Source organism: Heterodontus francisci, chromosome 26 (assembly GCF_036365525.1).
Source record: "Heterodontus francisci isolate sHetFra1 chromosome 26, sHetFra1.hap1, whole genome shotgun sequence".
In the NCBI taxonomy this organism is placed as follows: domain Eukaryota; kingdom Metazoa; phylum Chordata; class Chondrichthyes; order Heterodontiformes; family Heterodontidae; genus Heterodontus; species Heterodontus francisci.
In genome coordinates, this window is record NC_090396.1 from 57,526,575 (window position 1) to 57,551,778 (window position 25,204).

The 25,204-nt window shown below is 47.0% G+C and overlaps 1 pseudogene; it reads right to left on the minus strand.

Annotated features, from left to right (window-relative positions):
- Window positions 1-11,772: 11,772 nt before the first annotated feature.
- LOC137384601 (U2 spliceosomal RNA) lies at window positions 11,773-11,881 on the minus strand (annotated as a pseudogene).
- Window positions 11,882-25,204: the final 13,323 nt, after the last annotated feature.

Sequence of the window (25,204 nt, forward strand, 5' to 3'; positions counted from 1 at the left end):
AGAAGGAGAAGAAAAGGGAGGCAGCTGCAACCAGTGACCCAACACCTACCCCGTGCCTGGAAACTCCTCCTCTACAGACAGAATCAATGGAGGATGAGGCAGCAGATGGACAAACTGGTCAATGGCAATTGGTAAAAAGGAAAACCACAAAGAAGAAGCCTCACAAAAAGGAACAGGTCACCACCCAAACCAGAGGCTACTGTCTGAGACAGACAACGGCAGCTCCTCCTCATTGGATGAGGAAGGGCCAGAAAGACGGCACCTGCAAAAGAAGCGGCAGAACTCAAAGGAGCTGGAAGATAAAGCTCCCCCCCGCCTCCCCTCCACCCCGCTTCAGGGCACTGGAAGATGTGACGGGCCCAGCGCGCCCCAACCTAAAGTGCCGAACCCAGTGAGATGCCCAGCACACCCCAGCTCCAGGAAACCAAGAGCAGCAAAGCGTCTGGCACACTCCAGCTTCAGGAAGCCGGGAGCAGTGATGTCTTTGAAGAGGGACAGAGGGGAAAGACACCACCAGCAGAGGACAGCCCAAGCCTTGCTGCCTACAGGACCCCGCCCCCGATGTCACCCCAGCGGAACAAAACCCCCTTGAGTAACCAGGAGGGGTTTCTGAGCCCAACGGATGTGAAACAGCTTGTGTACACTAGGGGTATGCAGGAACATACCCAAGGACTGGGACTAGCAAGGATACCTGGTATAGTAAGCAACACCCAACTTTAAAATGGGTATAAAGATTGATTTGATTAACATGCGTAGCGTTAAATTCACTATGCAATGTATTTTGACCTCGCCAAGGCGAAAGCCGACCAGTTGTTTCTGCAGGAGCGTGGAATCCCACACCTCAACACTTACAGGCAATGGTCATGATGGTGGTCCCACGGGGCATCGGTCTGGTCCAGGGGAAATGATTCCCATTCCTCCGGCCTGGGTATTCTGCTGCGGGGAGGCGACTTCACCATCTCCGAAGTTAAGGAGGTGGTGGGCGGTCGCATCCTCGTAGCAGATGTAATGTACAACAATGCTTCGTTCCGGTTGATCAACGTGTATGCCCCGGTTCAACACAGTGAGCGGCTGACCGCCCTCCAGCAGCTCCCACTGCTGCTGGCGACATCCAGGCCGGTCATTCTGGGCAGTGACTTCAACTGTATCATCGATGCAGCTGGCCAATCTGGCAGTGATGACAGAAAACTGGACGCTACGTCCTGATTCCTAATGGAAACAGTAAAAGATGCCAAGCTGCACGATGTCTTCAGCAAACCTGCAGACGGAGCGCAGTATCGATACACCTGATCAAGATCGGATGGGTCTGCCCATTCCAGGATTGACTTCCTGTTTGTGTCCTGTGCTTTCACAGTCAGATCCACCGATGTCAAGCCGGTGTTCTTCTCTGACCACTGCCTCTTACTGGCCGACTGTCACTTACAGGACGACCAGCGGGTTGGCAGGGGTACATGGAAGCTCAATGCTACACTGCTGACCCCAGAGAACATTGAGGAACTCAAAAGGGATTACAAAGGTTGGAGAACCATGGAACCCCTCTTCGAGTCTCTGGTGCACAGGTGGGAGGTGATCAAGGTGAATATCTTCAAAGGTGTTCAGAGAGCAAGAGAAAGACAGAGGGAAATGTCCAGGCTCCAGAAAAGAATGCAAAATCTGCTCCAACTGCAGTCAATGGGGGTCGAGGTCAAGAAGGATCTCCAAGAGGTGAGGAGCCAGCAGGCCTCACTCTTTGCCATGGAGGCCTCCAAGATCATCTTCAGATCTAGAGGCCACTCTGTTGAGCAGGATGAGATGTGCTTGTGTTTCCTCTTCCAAAAGGCACACAGAGAGAGCTCTGTGATCAGCAGCCTGAAGGAAGAGGATGGCTCAGTAACATCTTCGCAGTCCGACATACTAAGGATCAGCAAATCCTTTTATGCTGGGCTGTATGACGCGAAGCCCACAGACAGCAGAGCCTCCCAGTCCTTCCTGTCATCTATCAGAGAGGTCTTATGTGACAGCATGCGGGAGAGTCTGGACAAACCGCTACTCTGGACGAGCTGACAAAGGCCGTCTGGTCCTTCGAGATGAGTAAAACTCCCGGAGGCGATGGATTGCCAGTTGAGTTGTATTCGGCTCTGTGGGATTGGATCAGCCCAGACCTGCTGGAAATGTACGAGAGTGTGCTTCTGGCGGGCAGCATGTCAGAATCCATAAGGAAAGGCATCATCACCCTCATCTACAAGCAGAAGGGGGAGAGGGCAGAAATCAGAAATTGGCAGCCCATCTGACTGCATAATGTAGACTACAAGATTCTGTCCAACGTCATAGCCAGTCGAGTCAAATCTGCTCTGGAGTTGGTGATTCACCCTGATCAGACCAGTACTGTACCTGGCAGGAAGATCTCTGATAGTCTCGCGCTGCTCAGGGATATGATCGCCTATGTACGGGACAGGGGGGTGGACACCTGTCTCATCAGCTTGGACCAGGAGAAGGCTTTTGACAGGATATCGCACACCTACATGATGCACGTGCTCTCCAAAGTGGGGTTTGGGGAGGGAATCCGCTGCTCTACACAAACATCAGTAGCACAGTCTCAATCAATGGGCGAGAAACAGAAAGTTTCTCGATCAAATCTAGAGTCAGGCAGGGCGATGTCCTTTCTCCCCTGTCTTGTTTGTTTGCTGTATCGAACCTTTTGCTGAGTCCATTAGGAAGGATGCGAGCATAAGAGGGGTGACAATCCCAGGCAGTGGAGGCACTCAGGTCAAAGCCTTCCTGTACATGGACGATGTTGCCGTCTTCTGCTCGGGTCTGCCGTCTGTTCGCAAACTGATGAGCATCTGCTCCCAGTTCAAACTGGCCTCTGGAGCCACAGTAAATGGTAGCAAGAGTGAGGACATGTTCTTTGGGAACTGGGCCGACCGATCCTTTGTCTCCTTCACCGTCAGGTCAGACTACCTGATGGTGCTGGAGATTTGGTTTGGAGGGGCCGGGACGTGTGTCAAAACCTGGAAGGAGCGACTAGCTATGGTACACCATAAACTGAGCATGTGGGAGCAGCATTCTCTCTCCATTGTGGGTCAGAACCTGGTCATCAGGTGTGAGGCACTCACGTTGTTGCTGTACATGATGCAGGTTTGGCCCATACCCCACTCCTGTTCTGTGACAGTCACCCGAGCCTTTTTCCGCTTTACCGGAGATCCAAAATGGACCGTGTCCGGAGGGACATGGTGTTCAAATCTCTGGATTAAGGGGGAAAAGACATACCCAACGTTGCCCTCATCCTGATGGCCACCTTTGTGTGCGGCTGCATCAAACTGTGTGTGGAACTCCTGTACGTACATCGTGAACCGAGGAGCTGGAATCTGTGTAAAACCACTCGGGCTGTATGCACCAAAATATGGTTTTGCTGTGTAATGCAAATGTACATTGCATGTAAAATGGAATGGAAGGGTTGTGAAGAAACCCACGTTCTGTATTGAAGAAAACTGATTTCTTTTGTACTTTCTGGAATGTCAACTTGGAGCTGTTTGGTAATGTATTTTTTCCAGATTTTTATGAATAAAGTATATTTTAGGATAAAAAAAGTCTCATTACTCTTGGAAAGAGAAGGCTGAGGGATGTCTTAATAGAGATCTTTAAAATTATGAAAGGTTTTGATGAAGTAACACAGATCGATTATTTTTCTGGGGGTGCGGGGAGAGAGCAAAACAAGGAGCCATAACATAGTCTCTAAAAAATCAAATAGGGAATTCAGAAGAAGCCTCTTTACCAGAGAGTGGTGAGAATCTGGGAGTGGTTGAAGTGAATAGTTTGGATGCATTTAAGGGGAGGCTTGGCAAGCAAATTTGGGAGAAGGGAATCGAGGCTTATGCTGAGTTAGATAAGGAAAGATGGGAGGAGGCTCGAGTGGAGCATAAACAGCAGCGTGGAGTCATTGGGCTAAGTGGCTTGTTTCTGTGCTGGTTAGTCTATGTAATCTTATGTAACCTTCATTTATCTGCACTTCATTTGAGAGGCTGTGCCAGGGTTATGCCATCTAATCCAATCCAACCTACAGATAACTTCAAAAAATTGAGATGATTCATCCAGTAGCTGTGAAGATCACAACAGCATTAATCTTCTGTGCTACGGGATATTTTCCACCCACTGCAGGAGATATCTTCCAGATCAGTCATCCACTGTCCATAGCTACATAAAGCAACTGACAAGATTGCATGTTTGTCAAGGAGAATACCTTTATAACTTTCCCTGCAGAATGAAGACAGCAGCTGAAAGACACAGAAAACTTTTTCCATGTGACAGATTTTCCCCAATGTATTGGTCCAAAATTTCTTTAAAAGTTGCACTGAAAAATGGTGCAAGTACAATGCAATGCTGATTTTCGGTGCAAATGATTACAGGAGCTCGGACGTAGGTGCCTGAGTTTCCTATATTTTTTGACCAATTCAACAAAACCTTCAGCTAAATCCTCTGTCATTCAATCATGTAGCTTTGGCTGATGCAAAAAACAGAGAACATAAGGTTCCTGCAGCTTCCCCAGTTCTGAACGGGCTGTCAATTTAATGTAAAATTAAAATGTAAAATAAGGTTCGAAAGTCAGATTTCTGATTTTCTATGGAAAAAGTTTGAAATAATTTTTTTATTTCTCCCCACTGAGACCGACAATATAGTTTCTATATCTCTGAATGCATTTTATGTCATGAAAATGCAAGGCATTAAAAATTGAAAAGCTTCCAACTGCAGTTTTTAAACACGCTGTGCCTAGTGTGCATATAATTTCATGGTTTAATGGCTTCAAATTTTTGTTTTCATCCATAAAGTTGGACTTAGAAGGAAAGTGAGGGAAGTTCTGAGCATTCCTTTACCGTCAACTGTTTGCGATGATTTTCATTCGTTTTAAACCAGTTTCGACCTTCTAGAATACGCTAATATGATTCTCAGAAAATTTCAGTGCAAGGTAATGACAGCAAGATTGACATAACTTTTGGCAGAATATTTTGTTGTATCTTGCTTGCCGTTTGAGGCAATTCTGATCCATAGCTTGGCCAGATCCCTTCCTGTGTGAAAATATTGCAAAACAGCATGCATCCCAGTTCTGATGGCAATACTGGTTCAGAGTGTAACTTTTGAATACTTAAGTGTATCAGTGTGAGCCATGTGTGTGCCTACACCTTTTGCGAAATAGAAGAACGTGAAGAAACAAGCAGAAAAGGTTATCTACTTACTGTTGCGTGTTTTGTCACTGAGGCAGTCCGCCATTTATATTTTCACCATCCTTACTTTGCCCGGCAGCAATAATGGATAGATACCAATGATTTTCTTACTCATTTATTCTGACACTCTGCAGCTGAAATATTTAATGCTTTCATCCTGCTGCCTCCATCTAAGCAACTTGTTGCAGGCAGATGTGTGGCTGCTCCTTTACAAAGAGAACCCACCTTCCTTTGCTGTATTTTCCACAGCAGGAAGCTTAACAGCTTCATCCCAGATCTGGGAGTCAGTTATTCAGTGAGGCAAAAATTTGGAACTGCAAAACTTCAACTCAGTAAATGCGAGCAACAGACCTTTAAATGCTGTTGCCTCACCAGATGGCACAGCTGGGTAGGCTCACGCCACCTGACTTTCTCGCGCAGCTTGCTATTACAAGGAGCTTTGCTAAATCAAGCGAGGCCAGCTCTTCACACCTCCCCAAACAGGTACACCCACACCACGGGTGAACACAGCACTGATTTTGCAAAATCAGTATTTTTTTGGGTGCTACAACCCAAGATAATGCAAGTGGAAAAGAGGAACACAACCTTGTAACCTTCCACTATACTGTGCTGCTTTTTGTTGGCAAAATGGTGGCTTTAAACATGCTGCCAAGAGATTGTGTCCTAATCAAATATGCAAAGTTAGATTCAGCCACTGCTGCATGGTAATGACACAAAGAACACTTTCTTTTGGGCAGTAGCACTTAGTGCTAGTCACCACTATCATCTCCTAAAGAGGACAATATAGTTTCTTGTCTATGGAGGAGGGGTTTGCTTGGCCACAAAGAAGGAGCTCACACTTAGGCAGCAATCACAATGTCTCCCAAAGTGAGGAGCTGCTCAATCTGAAAATTTCTGCGACAGTCAAATTGTCAGGGGTCAAAGTTTTGTTTGTAGTAATTAACATGATCAATACCATGGTAATTGATAATGCTGTCAGTCGGTAAACAGACCCGACTAATCTCAGATATATAATTGAAAGGTCTGATAATCTAAACATTTTCAGACGTGCAATAAAGAAGTTTGATTACAAACTTTCACATTGCAAACACTTGATTAGGGATCGGGGCAGCTTTCAAACCTTCATTGGATTCATCCGTTTCATGTTTAGATTCCTCATCGAACAGTACAACTATGAAACCTGATTACACAAAAAGTAAAAGTAACTATTCAACTTCAGTTAGTACTTAATGCCATCCTGAAGCCTATTGGCCTGCAAATTGAATTGCACCCATGGATGGCAGACAGGGAGCATGTCACTATTCACATGACACTGCCAGCTCATTATAATAATACAGTTTTTTTTTATTTCCAAAATATACTTTATTCATAAAAATCTGTAAAAAATTACATTCCCAAACAGTTTAAAACAGCATCAAGTCAAAAAATACAAACAGTGCAAAGGTGATCAGTTTCCTTCTATACAATTATGAGTTGCCTCACAACCCTTTCATTTCATTGTCACGCCATATACATTTTTACATTTTACAGCACACAAAATTTTCCCGATACAGTTCGAGAGGTTTCCCATGAATCCAGCCCCTCAATTCAGCTTGGTGGGGGGAACCTTACACTGTGGTCTTTCCCCATTGAGCCTTTGCTGTGGCTGCCCCAAGCTTTAGTGTGTCCCTCAGCACGTAGTCCTGGACCTTGGAATGTGCCAGTCTGCAACATTCGGTCGTGGACAACTCTTTGCGCTGGAAGACCAGCAAGTTTCGGGCAGACCAAAGGGCGTCTTTCACCGAATTGATAGTCCTCCAGCAGCAGTTGATGTTTGTCTCGGAGTGCGTCCCTAGGAACAGCCCGTAGAGCACAGACTCCTGTGTTACAGAGCTGCTTGGGATGAACCTCGACAAAAACCACTGCATCTCTTTCCACACCTGCTTTGCAAAGACACATTCCAGAAGGAGGTGGGCAACCGTCTCTTCCCCACCACAGCCACCGCAGGGGCATTGTGCAGAGGGGGCGAGACTTCGGGCGAGCATGAAGGATCTGACGGGGAGGGCCCTTCTCACCACCAGCCAAGCTACAACTTGGTGCTTATTTGAAAGTTCTGGTGATGAGGCATTCCGCCAAATGACTTTGGCGGTCTGCTCGGGGAACCATCCGACAGGATCCACTGTCTCCTTTTCCCGTAGGGCCTTGAGGACATTCCGTGCAGACCACTGCCTGATGGACCGGTGGTCAAAGGTGTTTTCCTGCAGAAACTGCTCCACGAAGGATAGGTGGTATGGCACAGTCCAACTGCATGGAGCGTTCCGCGACAATGTGACCAGGCCCATCCTTCGCAACACCGGGGACAGATAGAACCTCAGCACGTAGTGACACTTGGAGTTTGCGTACTGGAGATCTACACACAGCTTGATGCAGCCGCACACGAAGGTGGTCATCAGGATGAGGGCAACGTTGGGTACATTTTTCCCGCCCTTGTCCAGAGATTTGAACATCGTGTCCATCTGGACCCGGTCCATTTTAGATCCCCAGATGAAGTGGAAAATGGCTCGGGTGACTGCCACAGCGCAAGAGTGGGGTATGGGCCAGACCTGCGCCACGTACAGCAACAACGTGAGCGCCTCGCACCTGATGACCAGGTTCTTACCCACAATGGAGAGAGATCGCTGCCCCCACATGCCCAACTTTTGTCATACCTTGGCTACTCGCTCCTCCCAGGTTTTGGTGCACGCCCCGGCCCTTCCGAACTATATCCCCAGCACCTTCAGGTAATCTGACCTGACGGTAAAGGGGACAAAGGATCGGTCAGCCCAGTTCCCAAAGAACATGGCCTCGCTCTTGCCGTGGTTAACTTTGGCTCCCGAGGCCAGTTCAAACTGGTCGCAGATGCGGATCAGTCTGCGCACGGACAGCGGATCCGAGCAGAAGACGGCGACGTCATCCATGTACAGGGAGGTTTTAACCTGAGTGCCTCCGCTGCCTAGGATTGTCACCCCTCTTATGCTCACATCCTTCCTAATAGACTCAGCAAAGGGTTCAATACAGCAAACAAACAAGACCGGGGAGAGAGGACAGCCCTGTCTGACTCCAGATTTGATTGGGAAACTTTCCGATTCCCACCCGTTTATTGAGACTGCGCTACTGATGTTTGTGTAGAGCAGTTGGATTCAATTGCAGATTCCCTCCCCAAACCCCATTTTGGAAAGCACGTCCATCATGTAGGTGTGCGATATCCTGTCAAAAGCCTTCTCCTGGTCCAGGCTGATGAGGCAGGTGTCCACCCTCCTGTCCCGTACATAGGCGATCGTATCCCTGAGCAGCGCGAGACTATCAGAGATCTTCCTGCCAGGTACAGTACAGGTCTGGTCGGGGTGGATCACCAACGCCAGAGCAGACTTGATTCGACTGGCGATGACATTGGACAGAATCTTGTAGTCAACATTAAGCAGTGAGATGGGCCGCCAATTTCTGATTTCTGCCCTCTCCCCCTTCCGCTTGTAAATGAGGGTGATGATGCCTTTCCTCATGGATTCTGACATGCTGCCGGCCAGGAGCATACTCTCGTATACTTCCAGCAGGTCCGGGCCGACCCAGTCCCACAGGGCCGAGTACAACTCGACCGGTAAGTAGTTGCTTCCGGGAGTTTTACTCGTCTCAAAGGACTCGACGGCCTTTGTCAGCTCGTCCAGAGTTCGCGGCTTATCCAGTCTCTCCCTCCTGCTGTCATCTAAGACCTCTGTGATAGATGACAGGAAGGACTGGGAGGCTCTGCTGTCTGTGGGCTTCGCGTCATACAGCCCAGCATAAAAGGATTTGTTGATCCTTAGTATGTCGGACTGCGAAGACGTTACCGAGCCATCTTCTTCCTTCAGGCTGCTGATAACAGAGCTCTCTCTGTGTACCTTTTGGAAGAAGTAACGCGAGCACGTCTCATCCTGCTCGATGGAGCGGACTCTGGACCAGAAGATGATCTTGGAGGCCTCCTTGGCAAAGAGCGAGGCCTGCTGGCTCTTCACCTCTTGGAAGTCCTCCTTGACCTCGACCCACATTGACTGCAGTTGGAGCAGATTTTGCATACTTTTCTGGAGTCGGGACATTTCCCTCTGTCTCTCTCTCGCCCTCTGAACACCTTTGTGGATGAAGAACCTCTTGATGTTCTCCTTGATCGCTTCCCACCAGTGAACTGGAGACTCAAAGAGGGGTTTCACGGTCCTCCATCCTTTGTAATCCCTTTTGAGTTACTCAACGTTCTCTGGGGTCAGCAGTGTAGCATTGAGCTTCCACGTCCCTCTGCCAACCCGCTGGTCGTCCTGTAAGTGACAGTCGGCCAGTAAGAGGCAGTGGTCGGAGAAGAACACCGGCTTGACGTCGGTGGATCTGACCGTGACAGCATGGGACAAAAACAGGAAGTCAATCCTGGAACGGGCAGACCCGTCCGATCTTGACCAGGTGTATCTGCGCTGCGCTGCACTCTGTCGGCAGGTTTGCTGAAGACGTCGTGCAGTTTGGCATCTTTAACTGTTTCTATTAGGAATCTGGACGTAGCGTCCAGTTTGCTGTCGTCACTGCCGGATCGTCCAGCCGCATCGATGATGCAGTTGAAGTCACCGCCTAGAATGACCGGCCTGGACGTCGCCAGCAGCAGTGGGAGCTGCTGGAAGACGGTCAGCCGCTCGCTGCGTTGTACCGGGGCGTACACGTTGATCAACCGGAGCGGAGCGTTGTTGTACATCACATCTGCTACGAGGAGGCGGCCGCCCACCACCTCCTTAACTTCGGAGATGGTGACGTTACTTCCCTGCAGCAGAATACCCAGGCCGGAGGAATGGCAGTCATTACCCCCCGACCAGATCGATGGCCCATGGGACCACCATCGCGACCACTGCCTGTAGGTGCTGAGGTGTGGTATTCCACACTCCTGCAGAAACAGTAGGTCAGCTTTGACCTTGGCAAGGTAATCCAAGGTTGAAACACATCGCGTAGTAGATTTAATGTTACGCACATTAATGGAAGCAATCTTTACACCCATTTTTAAAAGTTAGTTGTTGCTTCCCATACCATTTGTCCTCGCTAGTCCCAGTCCTTCGGGATGTTCCTGCATACCCATTGTGTGCGCAAGCAGTTTCACGTTGGTTGGGCTCAGAAACCCCTCCTGATTTTTCATGCAGGGTTTGTTCCGCTGTGGTGACATCGGGGGGGTCTTGTAGGCAGAGAGGATTGGGTTGTCCTCAGCTGCTTCCATCTGTTCCTCCTCGAAAACATCACTGCTCCTGGCTTCCCGGAGCTGAGGTGCGCCAGACGTGTCTTTGCTCTCGGTGTCCCGGAGCTGAGACGCGTTGGCCACGTCGTTACGTGTGGCGCTTTGGGGTTGGGGCACGCCGGGCCCATCACAGCTTCCAGTGCCCGGGGGCTGGGATGCTTTATCTTCCATCTCCTTGGAGTTCTGCCGCCTCTTTTGAAGGGGCTGTCGTTCCAGCATTCCCCCGTCCAGTGAAGAGGAGTTGTTGCAGTCTGATTCAGAAGATAGCCTCCTCTTGCCATTGGTTTGGGTGGTGGCCTGTTCCGCTTTGGGATGTTTTTTCTTTGTGGTTTTCCTCTGGACCACTTGCCACTGACCTGTTTGTCCATCTGCTGCCTCCTCCTCCATTGATTCTGTCTGCGGAGGAAGGTTTTCCGAGCGCAGGGTAGGTGCTGGGTCGTTGGTTTCAGCTGCCTCCCCTTCCTTCTCCTTCTCAGGTTGAAGTTCCTCACTGCAGAGAAGGTTGCTGGTCTCCTTTCGAACACCGGATGCCTTCATCAAACCTTCTCCCGGCCTTTCCTTGGACCTTGCCGCCTGAGCATAACTGAGGCAGCGTTTGGGGCAGGTTTTGTAGAGATGGCCTGCCGCACCGCACAGCTGCAACACTTAGTCTGCTTACAGTCCTTGGTCTGATGGCCTTCCTCCTTGCAGTTCTTGCAAACAACCGTGCTGCAGTTGGCTGCCACATGACCAGATTTGCCACAGGTGCGGCAAACTCTGGGCTGCCCAGCATAGACCAAGAAGCCTCGACTTCCCCCGATAGCGAAGCTGGAGGGAGGGTGGATGATGGCTCCACTGGGATCGACCTTCAAGGTCACCTTGACCTGCCGCTTGCTGGTCCAAATCCCAAAGGGGTCCTTGACATCAGTGCTGTTGCCAGCCACCTCGACGTACCTGGCGAGAAAGGTGAGTACATCCACCACCTGAACATGGGGGTTGTGGAGGTGAATCGTCACCACCCGGTCCCGTTGTGACGGAAGCGTGAAGAGCGCCTCCGCTGTGAGGATCGACAGTGGCGCCTGGTCCCCTTTCTCCTTGAACGCCTTCAGGAACTTGATGCATCCCGCCACGTTCTGGAACGTCACGTCGAAGTATCCACTGCTGGGGAAATCCTGCAGGCAGAAGACGTCCGTCGCTTGAAATCTGCAACAATCGAAGAGAATTTTCTTGATGAAGAAGGTGCGATCGACCGGTGCATCTCCTTCCTTGTCCTTCACGACCACCCGAACGGTGTTGCGCACTCCCTGGCCCGAAGCTCGAAGATTGGTTATAGCCATTTTACTCAAAGATTCCCCAGGATCAAAAGGCAATGATCATGGTCTTTCCTCAACCAAGTAAGCACTGATAAGAACAGATACTACACTTGATCTTAGCCAAAAGGCCGAGAAGCGATAATAATGCAGTTACCCATTGGCCAGGGTGGGTGGAATGGTGGGGGTAGGGGGATGGGGGTTAAAATCGAAAAAGCAGGCTTCACTGACACCACTTTAAAATCATTCCACTTTCCGACAAATGCACATCACAAAAACCTTGTCCATAAAAATTGACTTGAAGGGCCCAAATTTAAGAAAGGTCTATCTGGCAAAAAAAGCTTTGAGAATGTGTGGTTGCCTCAATTTAAAATAAAATACAATACAGACAAGATATGGTCTCCACAAATTGATTTTGATGGGTACAGGTTTGTTGTCTGATATTGTAGAACTGCTGACAATGCAATTGTGTGAAATTTCTATCATCTACAATTTTAGAAAAAGTATTAACCAGGTTAAAACAACAAATGGCAGAATTTCAAACAACTGTGTTAACACATTCATAATTTTGCTGAGTGTGGTTTGAACCCATAACATACCAGATACCCACAATGCAACTTGCAAATGCCATGATGCACTGGGCTCCTATGAAATGCAATCAATTCCTGGCCAACCCACCTCACTGACATTTATTGTAGAATATCCTAGTTTAATACCCAAGAGGATTCTATAGAAAGTTTACAGGATTTTAGAACAGATTCAATAAAACAAATTGTAAATCAAATTGTAAAGGTTTGAAGAAGAAAAAGTGAAACTGTAAATCTTTTGGAACCATATAACATTCGCTAAACTCAAACAAGATCATAGTCGGTGTTCCTTCAGTTGTCAAATTTATTCCTAATACCTGAACGTTTTACAAAGTTTGCCTAAAATATCAGCAGTTCTTGGAAATATTCAAGCTTGTCCAGGATCCCCTGCTGTTTAATGATTTAAGCAATGGCACTCAGATACTTTGTAAGCGGTTTGAAGCCAATGGTGAAATTCACACAAAATTTATTGCCACCCTAGTATTTATATTAACTTTGATGAAACATATCCTGCAGGCCAACTTTAAAAAAAGTTATTGCTGTGCTTGTTTTGCGCGTCTCCTTCTGTGTGGTGAGATTACATATCACTGATGAGTTAGCTTTATTAGAAAAGTTCTTGAATCTTCAGTGTCAGTGGTAGGTTTAAGTTAGTGAATTAAAATTAAGAAACTGTTTTGACATCAGATTACCTTGGAGTAGAGTTATTTACTGCCTGGATGCAGTTCATTGCAAGAATCCCATAGCTCTTTTTATAGGTTACGGTCTGTGCCTCTAGGTGAAACAGGGCCTAGTTAGTGTAGTGAATGTTGCCTTTATAACTTCTTCCTTTGTTGTTATATTTTGGCATAATTTATAGCAATGAGGTAACATATGGAAAGGACTGGAATGAGGAATAGGCCACACCACTGCTCCTTGGAGTGCCATTGAGGGACCAGTAAGGCAATGGTTGCTGGTAGGTGGTACAATAAATTCAGCACTTCCCTGGGCTATCATCAATTCAGGCCATGTTAATTAATATCATTGGTGTCTCCGCTCTGTCCTGCATTTGAAAAATGCCAGCTGAGTACTCCTTGGCCCAAGCATTTCTCTAATTTTGGCTGAAGTTATTTCTAGCCTCATTGTGGTGTTATTTTAGCAGTCAGTGAAAGGAATAGCAATCTTCACAATCCAATTAATCTCATTGAGGAAAGCGCAAGTCCCTGTCAGATCTAGAACATATGGTTACAGTGTAACTCAAAGGAGGCAGGTGGTAGGCAGGAAAGATTGAAAAGGCTAGGGTTGTTTTCTTTAGAGCAGAGAAGGCTGAGGGGGGACATGATTGAGGTATACAAAATTATGAGGGGCATTGATAGGTTAGATAGGAAAAAACTTTTTCCCTTAGCAGAGGGGTCAATAACCAGAGGGCATAGATTTAAGGTAAGGGGCAGAAGGTTTAGAGGGGATTTGAGGAAAATAAATTTCACTCAGAGGGTGGTTGGAATCTGGAATACACTGCCTGAAGAGGTGGTACAGGCAGGAACCCTCACAACATTTAAGAAGTATTTAGATGAGCACTTGAAATGCCATAGTATACAAGGCTACGGGCCAAGTGCTGGAAAATGGGATTAGAATAGTTCGGTGCTTGATGGCCGGCACAGACACGATGGGCCGAAGGGCCTGTTTCTGTGCTGCATAACTCTATGAAAGCCTTATGTGTTCAGTGGCAGTATCTCAGAAGAACTGTACTGTGCAATTAGTGATTATTTCAAATACAACCATCCTCCAACATATTTCTTACAAAAAACACAGCAATCTGAGTGGAAAGAAAAGCGAGGTGCCATATCAGCTCATACTTTTATCCGATAAGCTGTGTGATCTATCGATAAGCATTAAATTTGTTATGTATGTCATGCACTACTTATTGGACATCACTATCCTGCACCGTCATGCCTGCAGCTGAATGGAGTGTCATGAGCTCCAGAAGCCGCAGATCCTCAAACCTGTATTAAAATATTACGAATGCACAGAGGCAAATTCTCTTTGTCCTGACTTTCCTTTGGCAAAATCATAGGAATCTGCTAGTGTTTCCAGTATTGTATTATCAGTTTTTTTCATGTTGATTTCTATATGACATTAATTGGTATTGTGTATAAAAAATAAAACCCAAGATGTAATGATGAGCTTATATAAAACCTGAATAAGACCTCATGTGTAATACGGGGCTCCACACTATAGAAAAGATATTGAGGCTTAGGGAGGGTTCATGACAATACTGCCTGGCATGATGCAATATAAATGCCAAGAAAGACTTGAAAAATTCAGTCAGGCACATAATAGACATGTTTAAAATTATGAAAGGATGGAAGAGGACAAATGGAAGCAGATTCTTTCCAGTAATTGAGGGATCAAAAATGAGGAACCATGGATACAAGATTAAATAGAAAAGGTTTAGAACTGAGGGAAGGAGAACCTTCTTTGCCCAGAGTGGGCAGAATTTTATCCGGCCAGCAGGAGCGGAAGTAGAGACATGAGGTGGAGGAGCAAAAAATTGGGATGCACGCGCTTGCCCAGAAATTTGATGTTGTGACGTCGGTTCCAGATTTTGTCAGCGGCAGGAAAGCTCCAAGGCAGCGTTACTGCCATGACATGGTGAGACTGCAATTTGAATTGATGAAGAATGCATTTGCAATGAATTGAGGGCAATTTTAAGGAGGGGGGGGGGTTCAAATTTAGTTAACGGTGCATAGGGATCATGGGCCTTCAGATCCTCGGCTATTTAAAGGTGGCGGCACCAAAGCGAGGCCTCAGTGCCGCTGTGGGAAGGCAGCGGTGGAAAGGGCAAGAGGGGGGAGCTGAGGTCGTTGTCGGCCTGCAGTGCAGGTCTCTCTGCAAGGGTGGGCGCACTCTCGCATTCTCAATTCTCTGCAAGGGTGGGTGCTGGGGGGGCATTATCGTGTCTTCAGAAGGAGTTGCAACAGGAAGGTCCTATGGCAAGGTCGTCTCTCCAAGAACAGCGCAATGGAGTTGCAGAGATCAGCTGGCAGGGGTCTCATACACCCAGTCTTTGTGGATACCTGTGCTGCGCAGCAGCAGCTCAGAGAGAGGGAGAGCCAGGATCTGGCAGGGCACACGCATGAAACTCCAATAAGGGAGTAACAAAAGCCAGCCATGCCAAGAAGGGCCTATTCGTGCCAGAAAGGTGTACCGGACTCGCCTCAGCTACCTGCAAATGTCCGAGTGGCAGTGTCATAGAAGAACATGGATCTCCAGGGATGCGCCATGCTGCGTGGGCTTCAGTGGACACGTAATGCCCGTGGCCCTGAAGATCACCATGGCACTCAATTTCTATGCATCTGGCTCTTTCTAGGGATCCACTGGGAATGTGTGGGGTCTCCCAGGCAGCATCCCATCGCTACATCAAGGAGGTGACAATTCCATGTTCAAAAAGGTAAGAGACTATGTATGATACTGAACTGACCCTGGCAGTCAGGCAGAGAGGGCTGTCGGCTTTGGTGCCATTGCTGGATTCCCACTGGTGCAAGGTGTCATCGACTGCACACATATATCCATTAAGGCTCCCACAGAGCAGCCAGCAGCCTTCATCAACAGGAAGAGCTTCCTTTCCATCAATGTTCCACTGGTCTGCGACCACCAGAAGAATATTCTGCAGGTGTGTGCCCGCTATCTGAGAAGCAAACACAACACCTGCATACTTTGACAGTCCCAGGTGCCACAGCTTTTCAGGCCCCCCACTCACCTTCAGGGATGGATTTTCAGGGACAAGGGCTACCCTTTGAAGTCATGGCTACTCACACCTCTGAGGAACCTTCACACTGCAGCAGAGGAGAGGTACAACACGACACCGGTCCACTCGAGCGGCCATTGAGCAGACCATTGGGCTGCTGAAGATGAGATTCCGGTGCCTGGATCAATCCAGTGGAGCCATGCAGCATGCCCCAGCAAGGATCTCTTGTATCATGGTGGTCTGCTGCGCTCTGCAAGATCTAGCACTGCAGATTAGGGAGGCTTTGCATGAAGAGGACATGGTTGATCGCCAGTCCTCATCCATAGAAGAGGCTACTGAGCAGGCAACACTGGATCTTGATTCCCTTGCACTGGAGGCCAGGCCATTGAGAAATTCGGAAGGGAGGCACAGGACAATTTCATATATACCCAGTTCCTGCCACCATGATGGCCTCTCAAAATGAACCCAATAAAGACTCACTTCACTGTAATCTGCCTGTCGTCTCCTTCCTATCGCACTCCAGTGCCTAGCACCCAGGTTCACCATGCACTCTGACACATCTGAGATACTGACCAAGCATGGCCTCTGCCTACACTGGCTGCCCATTGAGGAAACAAGGGTAAAGGTTGCATCTGACAAGGTAGCAATGAAAGCATTAGCCATTTACAGTAATGATTTTAACCTCTGTTTATTCACATGATTGGAGACACCAATGACAAGGCCATAAATTAATACATTTGTAAAACCCCTAGTGTATCTAGGTACTCTTCTTTATATGCTTCCCTGTGCTTCTACGTGGTGCGACTCCAGCTCTGGCAGCTGAGGTGGGGGAAGTCTGCTGATCGGGTTGCTCCTTGGCCTGATGACTTTAGCCCATGTCCTCCAGCTGCCTGAAGCCTGGAAGGCCCCAGCTGGCTGAGGGGTTCCTGCATAGGTGCAGGAGCCTCCTCAGTTGTCGTGGCTACTGGAGCTGATGTCACTGGCGGAGAGGCTGAGGAGCCGGTGTCCACATTCGTAGCGCCCAGATGTGGAGGGCAGACTCTCCCCCTCCCTTCTGAGGCTCACTTGAACCTCCCTGCTAACCTGAGGTGGACGAGGACCAGGTGAGACTCCAGGTGCCTCATCCCTTTCTCGCCTTGCCACTGCGGTATTGAGCACAAGGCTAAGGCAATGGTGTGCAGGCCTGCAAGCACCTGCAGGATCTGGCTCTCCATGAAGGTCGCCAACCTCTCACTGGATGAAGCCATGTGCTAATGGCAGCACACATGACCTGGATGGACTCCTCCATTGTCCACTCATGGCTGCGCAAGGCCTCTGGCAGCTCAGCCTTACCTCCCTCTGCAACTCCAGCATGTTTTCTGCTGTTGATACCAAAGGCTCATCATCAGCCTGGGGCTCAGCATGGGCCTGGCCTCCCACAGTCCTCTGACTGTCAATGGCCTCAGCTGTCACAGCTTCCATCAGTTGCTCGGGCACGTGGGTGGTTCTGTCACCAGCTTGTCACCCTGGATCTAAGCCCGAGCTCATATCCACCGACGTGACAGTATCTGCGCTGTTGGAAGGTGCAGGAGAACAATGTTACGATATATCCTCTGACTGTTCCCCCTCCTCAGCGGTTGACGGCAGACCGCATGTCCCAGCAGCTGAGCTTACCTCTGAAGTGCCACGACCTGCATGAGAAAACATAAACATTTGTGGGTTAGGAGTTCAGATCTCCTCATGCCAGCCATGCATAATGTAAATCTCCAGAAGTGTGGTGGAGGACATGTGAACACAATATCTCTTCACTCTCTTGTGCAGATATTTCAGTCTCACCATCCACAGTTGCTTGGCCACCCTGGGCCCCCGCTAACTCCAGAACCTCCTTCTCTGCCAACATTAGAACACGCACATCAGGGAACCCACTGCCAGTCCTTGACATCTCCCTGGTGTTATGGGCCCAGTTCTCCTGCAAGCACAGAGACATAGTTAAACTTCGCACAAAGAACAACTGGACACTTATGCTAGTTGTGGGCCCTCATCCCCTGAATAGCCTCCTAAGTGGCTCCTCCTCATGTCCGCTTTCAGGAGACATAGTGGGGGGTGAACTCTGAAAGAATGCTTACTGCCACTGAGATGTAGCCATGCATTTGACAGGTTGTGCTGATGCCTCACCCCCTTGACATTGCCTTTGTGTTCACTCCCTCCCCATGTAGCATTCCCTCCCATATAGCCACATGCAAGCCGCAAAGTGAAGGTGAGTATGGAGGACACATTTTGGCGGAGCAAAGGAGGTCATTGACCCTCTTCCGGCATCGGACCTAGTTCTCGGGTTGGGGGAGCGAGGGGGGTGGGTGACCCCATGGCTGCTGACTTCCTTTGCGATCTCTATACAGGCTTTTTGGTTAAGCGGGAGAGGCTTTTGCCATCCCTTGGAAAGACAGCCTCCTTCCTATCCCTTGTAGCCTGGAGGAGAATCTCCAGGGAGGATAGCTAAACTGTGGGCCACCTGGTGCCTTGCCTTGGACATGGTCCCAGTTGGCTCCTGCTCCATATGTTGGCTTTGCAATCCTGCTGCAGAAGTGTGTGGTAGGGTGTGGGGGTGTGGTTGTGGGTGGGGGGGGGGGGGGGGGTGGTGGTGATGAGAGGGTCCAGCAGCAACAGCAGCAGTGGGCAGGGAGATTTGTTTGCGGGGGGGCGGTTGTCCAGCAGCACTCCAGAGTCACTGCATCAGTGAAAGGCAGCAGTACAAGCAAGGCTGGCAGCGCTTTAAAGATGGCACCAGCACCTACGTTTCCATCATCTGATACTGCTATCAATGCCTTGTTGCCTGCCCGCATCTTGCAATAGGGCAGGCCTCGCGCCTCAGTTATGACAATTGGCCAGCCGCCATGTGATCGTGGTCAGCCAGCTGCACACGTGACATGTGGTGACAGCATCCAGTGACAGGCTGATAAAATTCAGCATTGTGTCACAAGGCTGTGGAATTCACTTCCAGGGTTAGTGGTTGAGGCAGAAACTGTGGCCGGAATTTTACACCGCCCCAGCGGGTCGGATAGTGGCATGGGGGCGACGTGAAATTGAACGGCAGGCTCCAGGAGGCCTAGCCGCTCCGATTCCACCTCCAGGCAAGTTTATGGTGGTCAGGCAGGGGGGGGGTGGGTGGGGATGGGGGGTGGGAAACGGCCTGCCCACCCAAAGCCAATCAAGACCCTTAAGTGGCCACTTAAGGGCCCTTGCCCGCCTCCACGGGTACTTTACCCATGGCAAGCGGGTGTGCTGGGGACGTGAAAGGCCGCCCAGCGATAGCTGCCGGTCTTTACGTGCCCCGGTGTAGGGTGGGGGGGGAGGGGGTGCATGGCAGTCAAGCAAGGATGCCCGATTGAGGGCTGCTCCCGCCTCCCAACCCACCCCTGGGACCCAGGACGCCCCCTCCTCCCAAAGGGCCACTTCAGCCTCACCAGGGAGGGACCGATCCCCCTGGTGAGGCATGCCCCTACTTACCTTCCCTCTTCGATCCATGGTGTCGGCTTGGCTGCAGTCCCAGGAGTGGCCACCGCACCCAGTGGTGCTGTTGGGACTAAGAGCTGCCGGCCCGCTGATTGGCCGGCAGCTCACTGAGGCGGGACTTCCTCCCTCAAGTGGGTGGAAGTCCCGCCTAAGGACAATTAAAGCCTGGGGATCCGTAAAATACAGGACAGATCCCCAGGCTAGGCGGAAGCGGGTTCGCCACCGACTTTCACTTCGGAGTCCGCCTCCCATCCATCCACAGTAAAATTCCGGCCTATGTCAGCATTCAAGATTGGATTGGATCGTCAGGTGAAGGAAAATGGGAAGAGATGTAGGAAGAGGGTCAGTAAATGTGATTAGAATTATTTGCTTGCGTAGAGGGTGAACAGTGACATGTTGGGCCAAATGGCCTGTTTGCGTGTTGTGGCTTCTATGTTTGGAAAATACCCTACATAATACATTCGTGTGAGGGTAGAAAACAATCATTTTCTATATTGGATAAATAATTGTAGAGTGAATCCAGCGCATCCTGATCATACAAGTAGTAATGCCTCGTCCCACAGTCCTACTTCACAAAGTGTTCAAAATCTTTCAACAAAACATACTTCAATATTCATTAAATGCTATTTATAATGAAAAGAAAACGGTCATTCTTATTTTTGTTGAAAAAGATTGCTTTTCTCATAATTTATGTGAACAGGCCATTTTTCATTTATAACAGAAAACTGATGACTATTTCAATATAAAACCCAGGATTTTGTGGTAGTAATGACAGTGAAATTGTTAGTGTTTGCCATCATTACTCCTCTGTAACTGACAGCAACTTCTGTAGTCTGCACACGCACAGTTAAATGCCAAAATCCAAATGTTACTGTCAGTGATTCTACACTTCTCCAGAGGGTGCACTTTTGAAGAACCCCCAGACTGCAATCAATTAGAAATCACTGAACTGACGAGGACTTGCCATTTTACACTCTTTGCCTCACTGTGAAAACCCTTGAAAAAGTTACACCTTGTTGAATGCAGTGTAACTGCATTTTGACAGTGTACTAATTCCATAATTACTGTTAAAAAACCTCTCTGGCCCTGAAATGTATGTCAAGTTTCTTGATTATGATAAAAAAAATTCACATATTTTTAAAATAATTTTTTAAAGTTTCTTTATGATGTTTCAGCTTCTACCTTAATCCCATATGTATGTGGCAATCATTTATTTCACTCTGTAAAGTGTAATTAAACAAGCAGGATAATCGGTGGTTTGCTGTCAGTGAGGAAACTTCAATGTGATTGGCTGCTTACCCTGCTTGATGTCATCACTGTTGCTGGATGCCAGGAGAATCCCTTGACATGGCATTAGATTCGAACTAACATTGGAAAAGGCGAAATCCATGTCAAGCCATCACTTCGCCTGAAATGTAGAGGCAATGTTGCAAGCTGGTACCATGTCTTGTGTTTTTACTTTCTGAAGTACTTCTGCATGTTGACTATGCCTTTACTCCTGCTCTGCATTTCTTTAATGTTCCACATACAAAAGCAGTTAGTTATCAAGTAATATGTTTTAAAAAATGCACAGCACGATTTCCATTTATGCCATATTTATTGTTGTCTCTTTCAATTCAATTATATAATGTAATTGTTGCAGTTAGTGTGCATGCATGGCATATAGCTTAAAGGTAACATATTTCAGAGGCTCCAAGTCACACGCCTTCATATACAACAGAATCTATATGGCAGGTTTATGAGTTACAAGTTGATGCAATCCATTTTTTTTGGGTTGAAATGATTACTCTCCAAAGTTGACTGATAGCGTTGGGGGTACTCTCTGGAGAGACTGATGGGGTTAGATAGGCTGTATGATTGGTCAAACTGTATATTGTTTGTGAAGAGAATGGGTATTATGAGATGAATTATAAGCCCTTTTCTCATTTCATGCATTTTATGTATGTATGTTCTCCCTGCCTCTTTACAATTTCAACCGTTTTTAGAACAGTTTGCTTATTGGATGTAATTTCCTCCAATCCTTTGAACATCGTCTATGATAAGAAGTGAGTTATTGCGAGATACTGAGCTCAGTAACAGTAGGATGTGCTGTAAATCTATTGGGCCAATAAGAGGATTCAACACACAGACAGGAGTGCTTAAAAAGAGAAGGGGAGTTCTAACCAGACCTGACCAACATTTATCCCTCAACCAACATCACTAAAACAGATGGTCTTGGTCATTATCTCATTGCTGTTTGTGGGAGCTGGCAAATTGTCTGGCACATTTGCTTTCCTAAACTATGCCCACACTTTTTCCATCACCCAGGGATGTGTTTAATCTGCATCACAATACCTTTAATTTTAGAATCTTAAATAGATTTAAACTGTGATTATTTTGAGGACAGTACTACTCAATTACACTGAAAACATTCGAAGTAAACATTAGGAGCTGGATTTAAAATTAACATAGCAAGCACTTGTAGAGCGTTGTGCTAACAGTGCATACGTACTATTAAATCTGCTTTCAACACCAATTAATAACAACTTTCAGTTACTGAGTGATCTGTTTGCCAAAATATTTTATCAGCACTGTTAAAGGAGCATCATCACCTTGAGAAGTTGTGACCAAGTGCTTTACCACTGTTTTGTGATTGTAAATTTGGTCACAATTATATCGTCATGGTCAGGAAAAATGACTATCTGGTAGCTAGATTGGCACTTCCTTTCAATGTTGCTACACTGTGTGTATACCTTTTGCAGGAGTCTGTGCCAGAACAAAAAATCTTCCAGGCTGGCACATGGGCTTCAAGCTATGGTGATAAATTGGCACAAAATGGAAAATTGTACTCTCATTGAGAAATGAATGCCTAATGCTCTTTTCTGGGTACTTAAATCAGTAAGACAAGAGCTGGAAATTAAACAAGATCGATAAAATATAGTACAGGAGAAATTGAGCATAATCATAATGTCTAGGTAATAAATTTGAAAATTCTCTCAGTTTACTAGACCTATTTCTAACGATAGAGTATTACCGATCCAAGAGTTTATTTAAGTCAATTGCTTATATGCATATTAAATAAGCATGGGTGCATAATAGATGTGGGCTTGACTTCAGAGACTTTAATTGCATATATAGACTTTTATATTTAGCCTCTAATTCCGCCACTCTCATTTATTTTATCCTTAGAGCTCCGCTGGTTATATGTCATCTGTCGCTGATAGCAACCTGCTACCAAACATCCAACAGAGCCATTTTAAACTGGTTTTCAAAAAGAGTGGCTGAGGGATGAATGCTCTTTCTTTCCCATCAATAACTGTCTGAGATACAAAGAAGTGATGCAGATTTGTCTTTTTTTTATTCATTCATGGGATGTGGGTGTCGCTGGCTAGGCCAGCATTTGTTGCCCATCCCTAATTGCCCTTGAACTGAGTGGCTTGCTAGGTCATTTCAGAGGGCATTTAAGAGTCAACCACATTGCTGTGGGTTTGGAGTCACATGTAGGCCAGACCAGGTAAGGATGGCAGATTTCCTTCCCTGAAGGACATTAGTGAACCAGATGGGTTTTTACGACAATCGACAATGGTTTAATGATCACCATTAGACTAGCTTTTAATTCCAGATTTATTAATTGAGTTCAAATTTTACCATCTACCATGGTGGGATTCATACCCATGTCCCCAGAGCAGTAGCCTTGGGGCGGTCTGGATTACTAGTTCAGTGACACTACCACTGCGATCTGTTAGACATGATTCTGTTGTAGCACTCTCATCTCTAACTCAGAAGGTTGTTGATTCAAGCCCCACTCCAGAGACTTGAGCACATGTTCTAGGCTGACCCTCCAATTAAGTACTGAGGGATTAATGTACTGTTGGATGTGTTATCTTTTGGATGAAATGTTAAACTGAGGCCCTGTCTACTCTTTCAGGTGAACATAAAAGTGCCCATGACATTGTTTCAAAGAACAGCATGGGAGTGCTCCCTGGAGTCCTGGTCAATATTTATCCCTTACCCAACCTTAAGTGATAGAATTATTTTGTCATTATCACATTACTGTTGTGAGACCTTGCTGTGCACAAAATTGGCTGCTACATTATAACAGTGACTACAATTCAGAAAGTAATTCAGTGTCTGTAAAGCACTTTAGAATGCACTGAATTTGTGCAAGATGCTATATAAATGGAAAACTTTCTTTCTTATTTGCCAATTAACATATTGTACCTTAGTAGTATCTGAGGAAGGATGTTCTTGCTATAGAGGGAGTGCAGCGAAGATTTACCAGACTGATTCCTGGGATGGTGGGACTGATGTATGAGGAAAGATTGAGTCGGTTGGGATTATATTCGCTGGAGTTCAGAAGAGTGAGGGGGGGGATCTCATAGAAACCTATAAAATTCTAACAGGGCTTGGCAAGGTAGATGCAGGAAGGATGTTCCCGATGGTGGGAAAGTCCAGAACCAGGGGTCATAGTCTAAGGATACGGGGTAAACCTTTCAGGACTGAGATGAGGAGAAATTTCTTCACCCAGAGAGTGGTGAGCCTGTGGAATTCACTACCACAGAAAGCAGTTGAGGCCAAAACATTGTATATTTTCAAGAAGGAGTTAAATATAGCTCTTGGGGTGAAAGGAATCAAAGGATATGGGGGGAAAGCGAGAACAGGTTACTGAGTTGGATGATCAGCCATGATCACAATGAATGGTGGAGCAGGCTCGAAGGGCCGAATGGCCTACTCTTGCTCCTATTTTCTATGTTTCTATGAATAACATCTAAAAGCACATCAGAGCAAGTTGACCACACAGGATATCAAAAATAAAAAACTGAGACGAGCGCAGGGAACAATTGAAAAAAATATACAATTTTATGCAGTAATTGTTAAGCAAATATGGTGGAAGTACTTTTCTATATGGTATTTGAGGATAGTCTGATTGCACTCAATTGCACTATGCGTTTGATTACCAAACTAAGCCAAGAAACAGGCAATTTGTTGGACCATCATCAACCACTAACTCTATTTTGAGCAGTAAGAAATCAGGTGTGGGTGTAGAAAAGTAGTCTGATTGCACAGACCTAAATATAGATGGGCTCTGCTTGCTGTGTCTGCTCTTTACCAGTGATGAAGCCCCAAGAGATTGCTTATGTCACAACTCTGCTTGTGTGATGAGAGACTCAAATACATTTTTCACACGTTCTATCTGGGTTTGCAACTCCAGTCCTGATTGACAGAAAGGCTGTGTTGAATATGTTCAGTTGTGGGGTGTGTGGGTAGGGGCGGGTGCGTGGGTGAGGAGACCGTGTCGGGGTGAAATGTTTCCCTCAGTCCTAAATCAACTCTGTAAAATTTCTAGAGGCAGTGTTAACTCCTTGTGACCTTGTTATCTCTGAATGTAAAATGATTTTTTTTTTGTTTCACTTAGACTTTCATCAATAATAAGACATACGTGAGTTTGTGAACGTTCATCAATGAGGCTTTTCAATAGCTACGTAGCAGAAACAATTTATTTCTTCCAAACTTAAAATGCCCAGTCACTTATTCTGATGAGACATCCAGCTCAAAGAGGATGAGATTGTGCTTTGTTATCCTGACACTCCAGTGTGTCAGTTAGTTTGTAAGCTAATATTTCAACTTGCATTCTCACCCCAAAAAGTATAAAAGTGTTTCGTGCCATTCAGTTGGAAATAGAATAG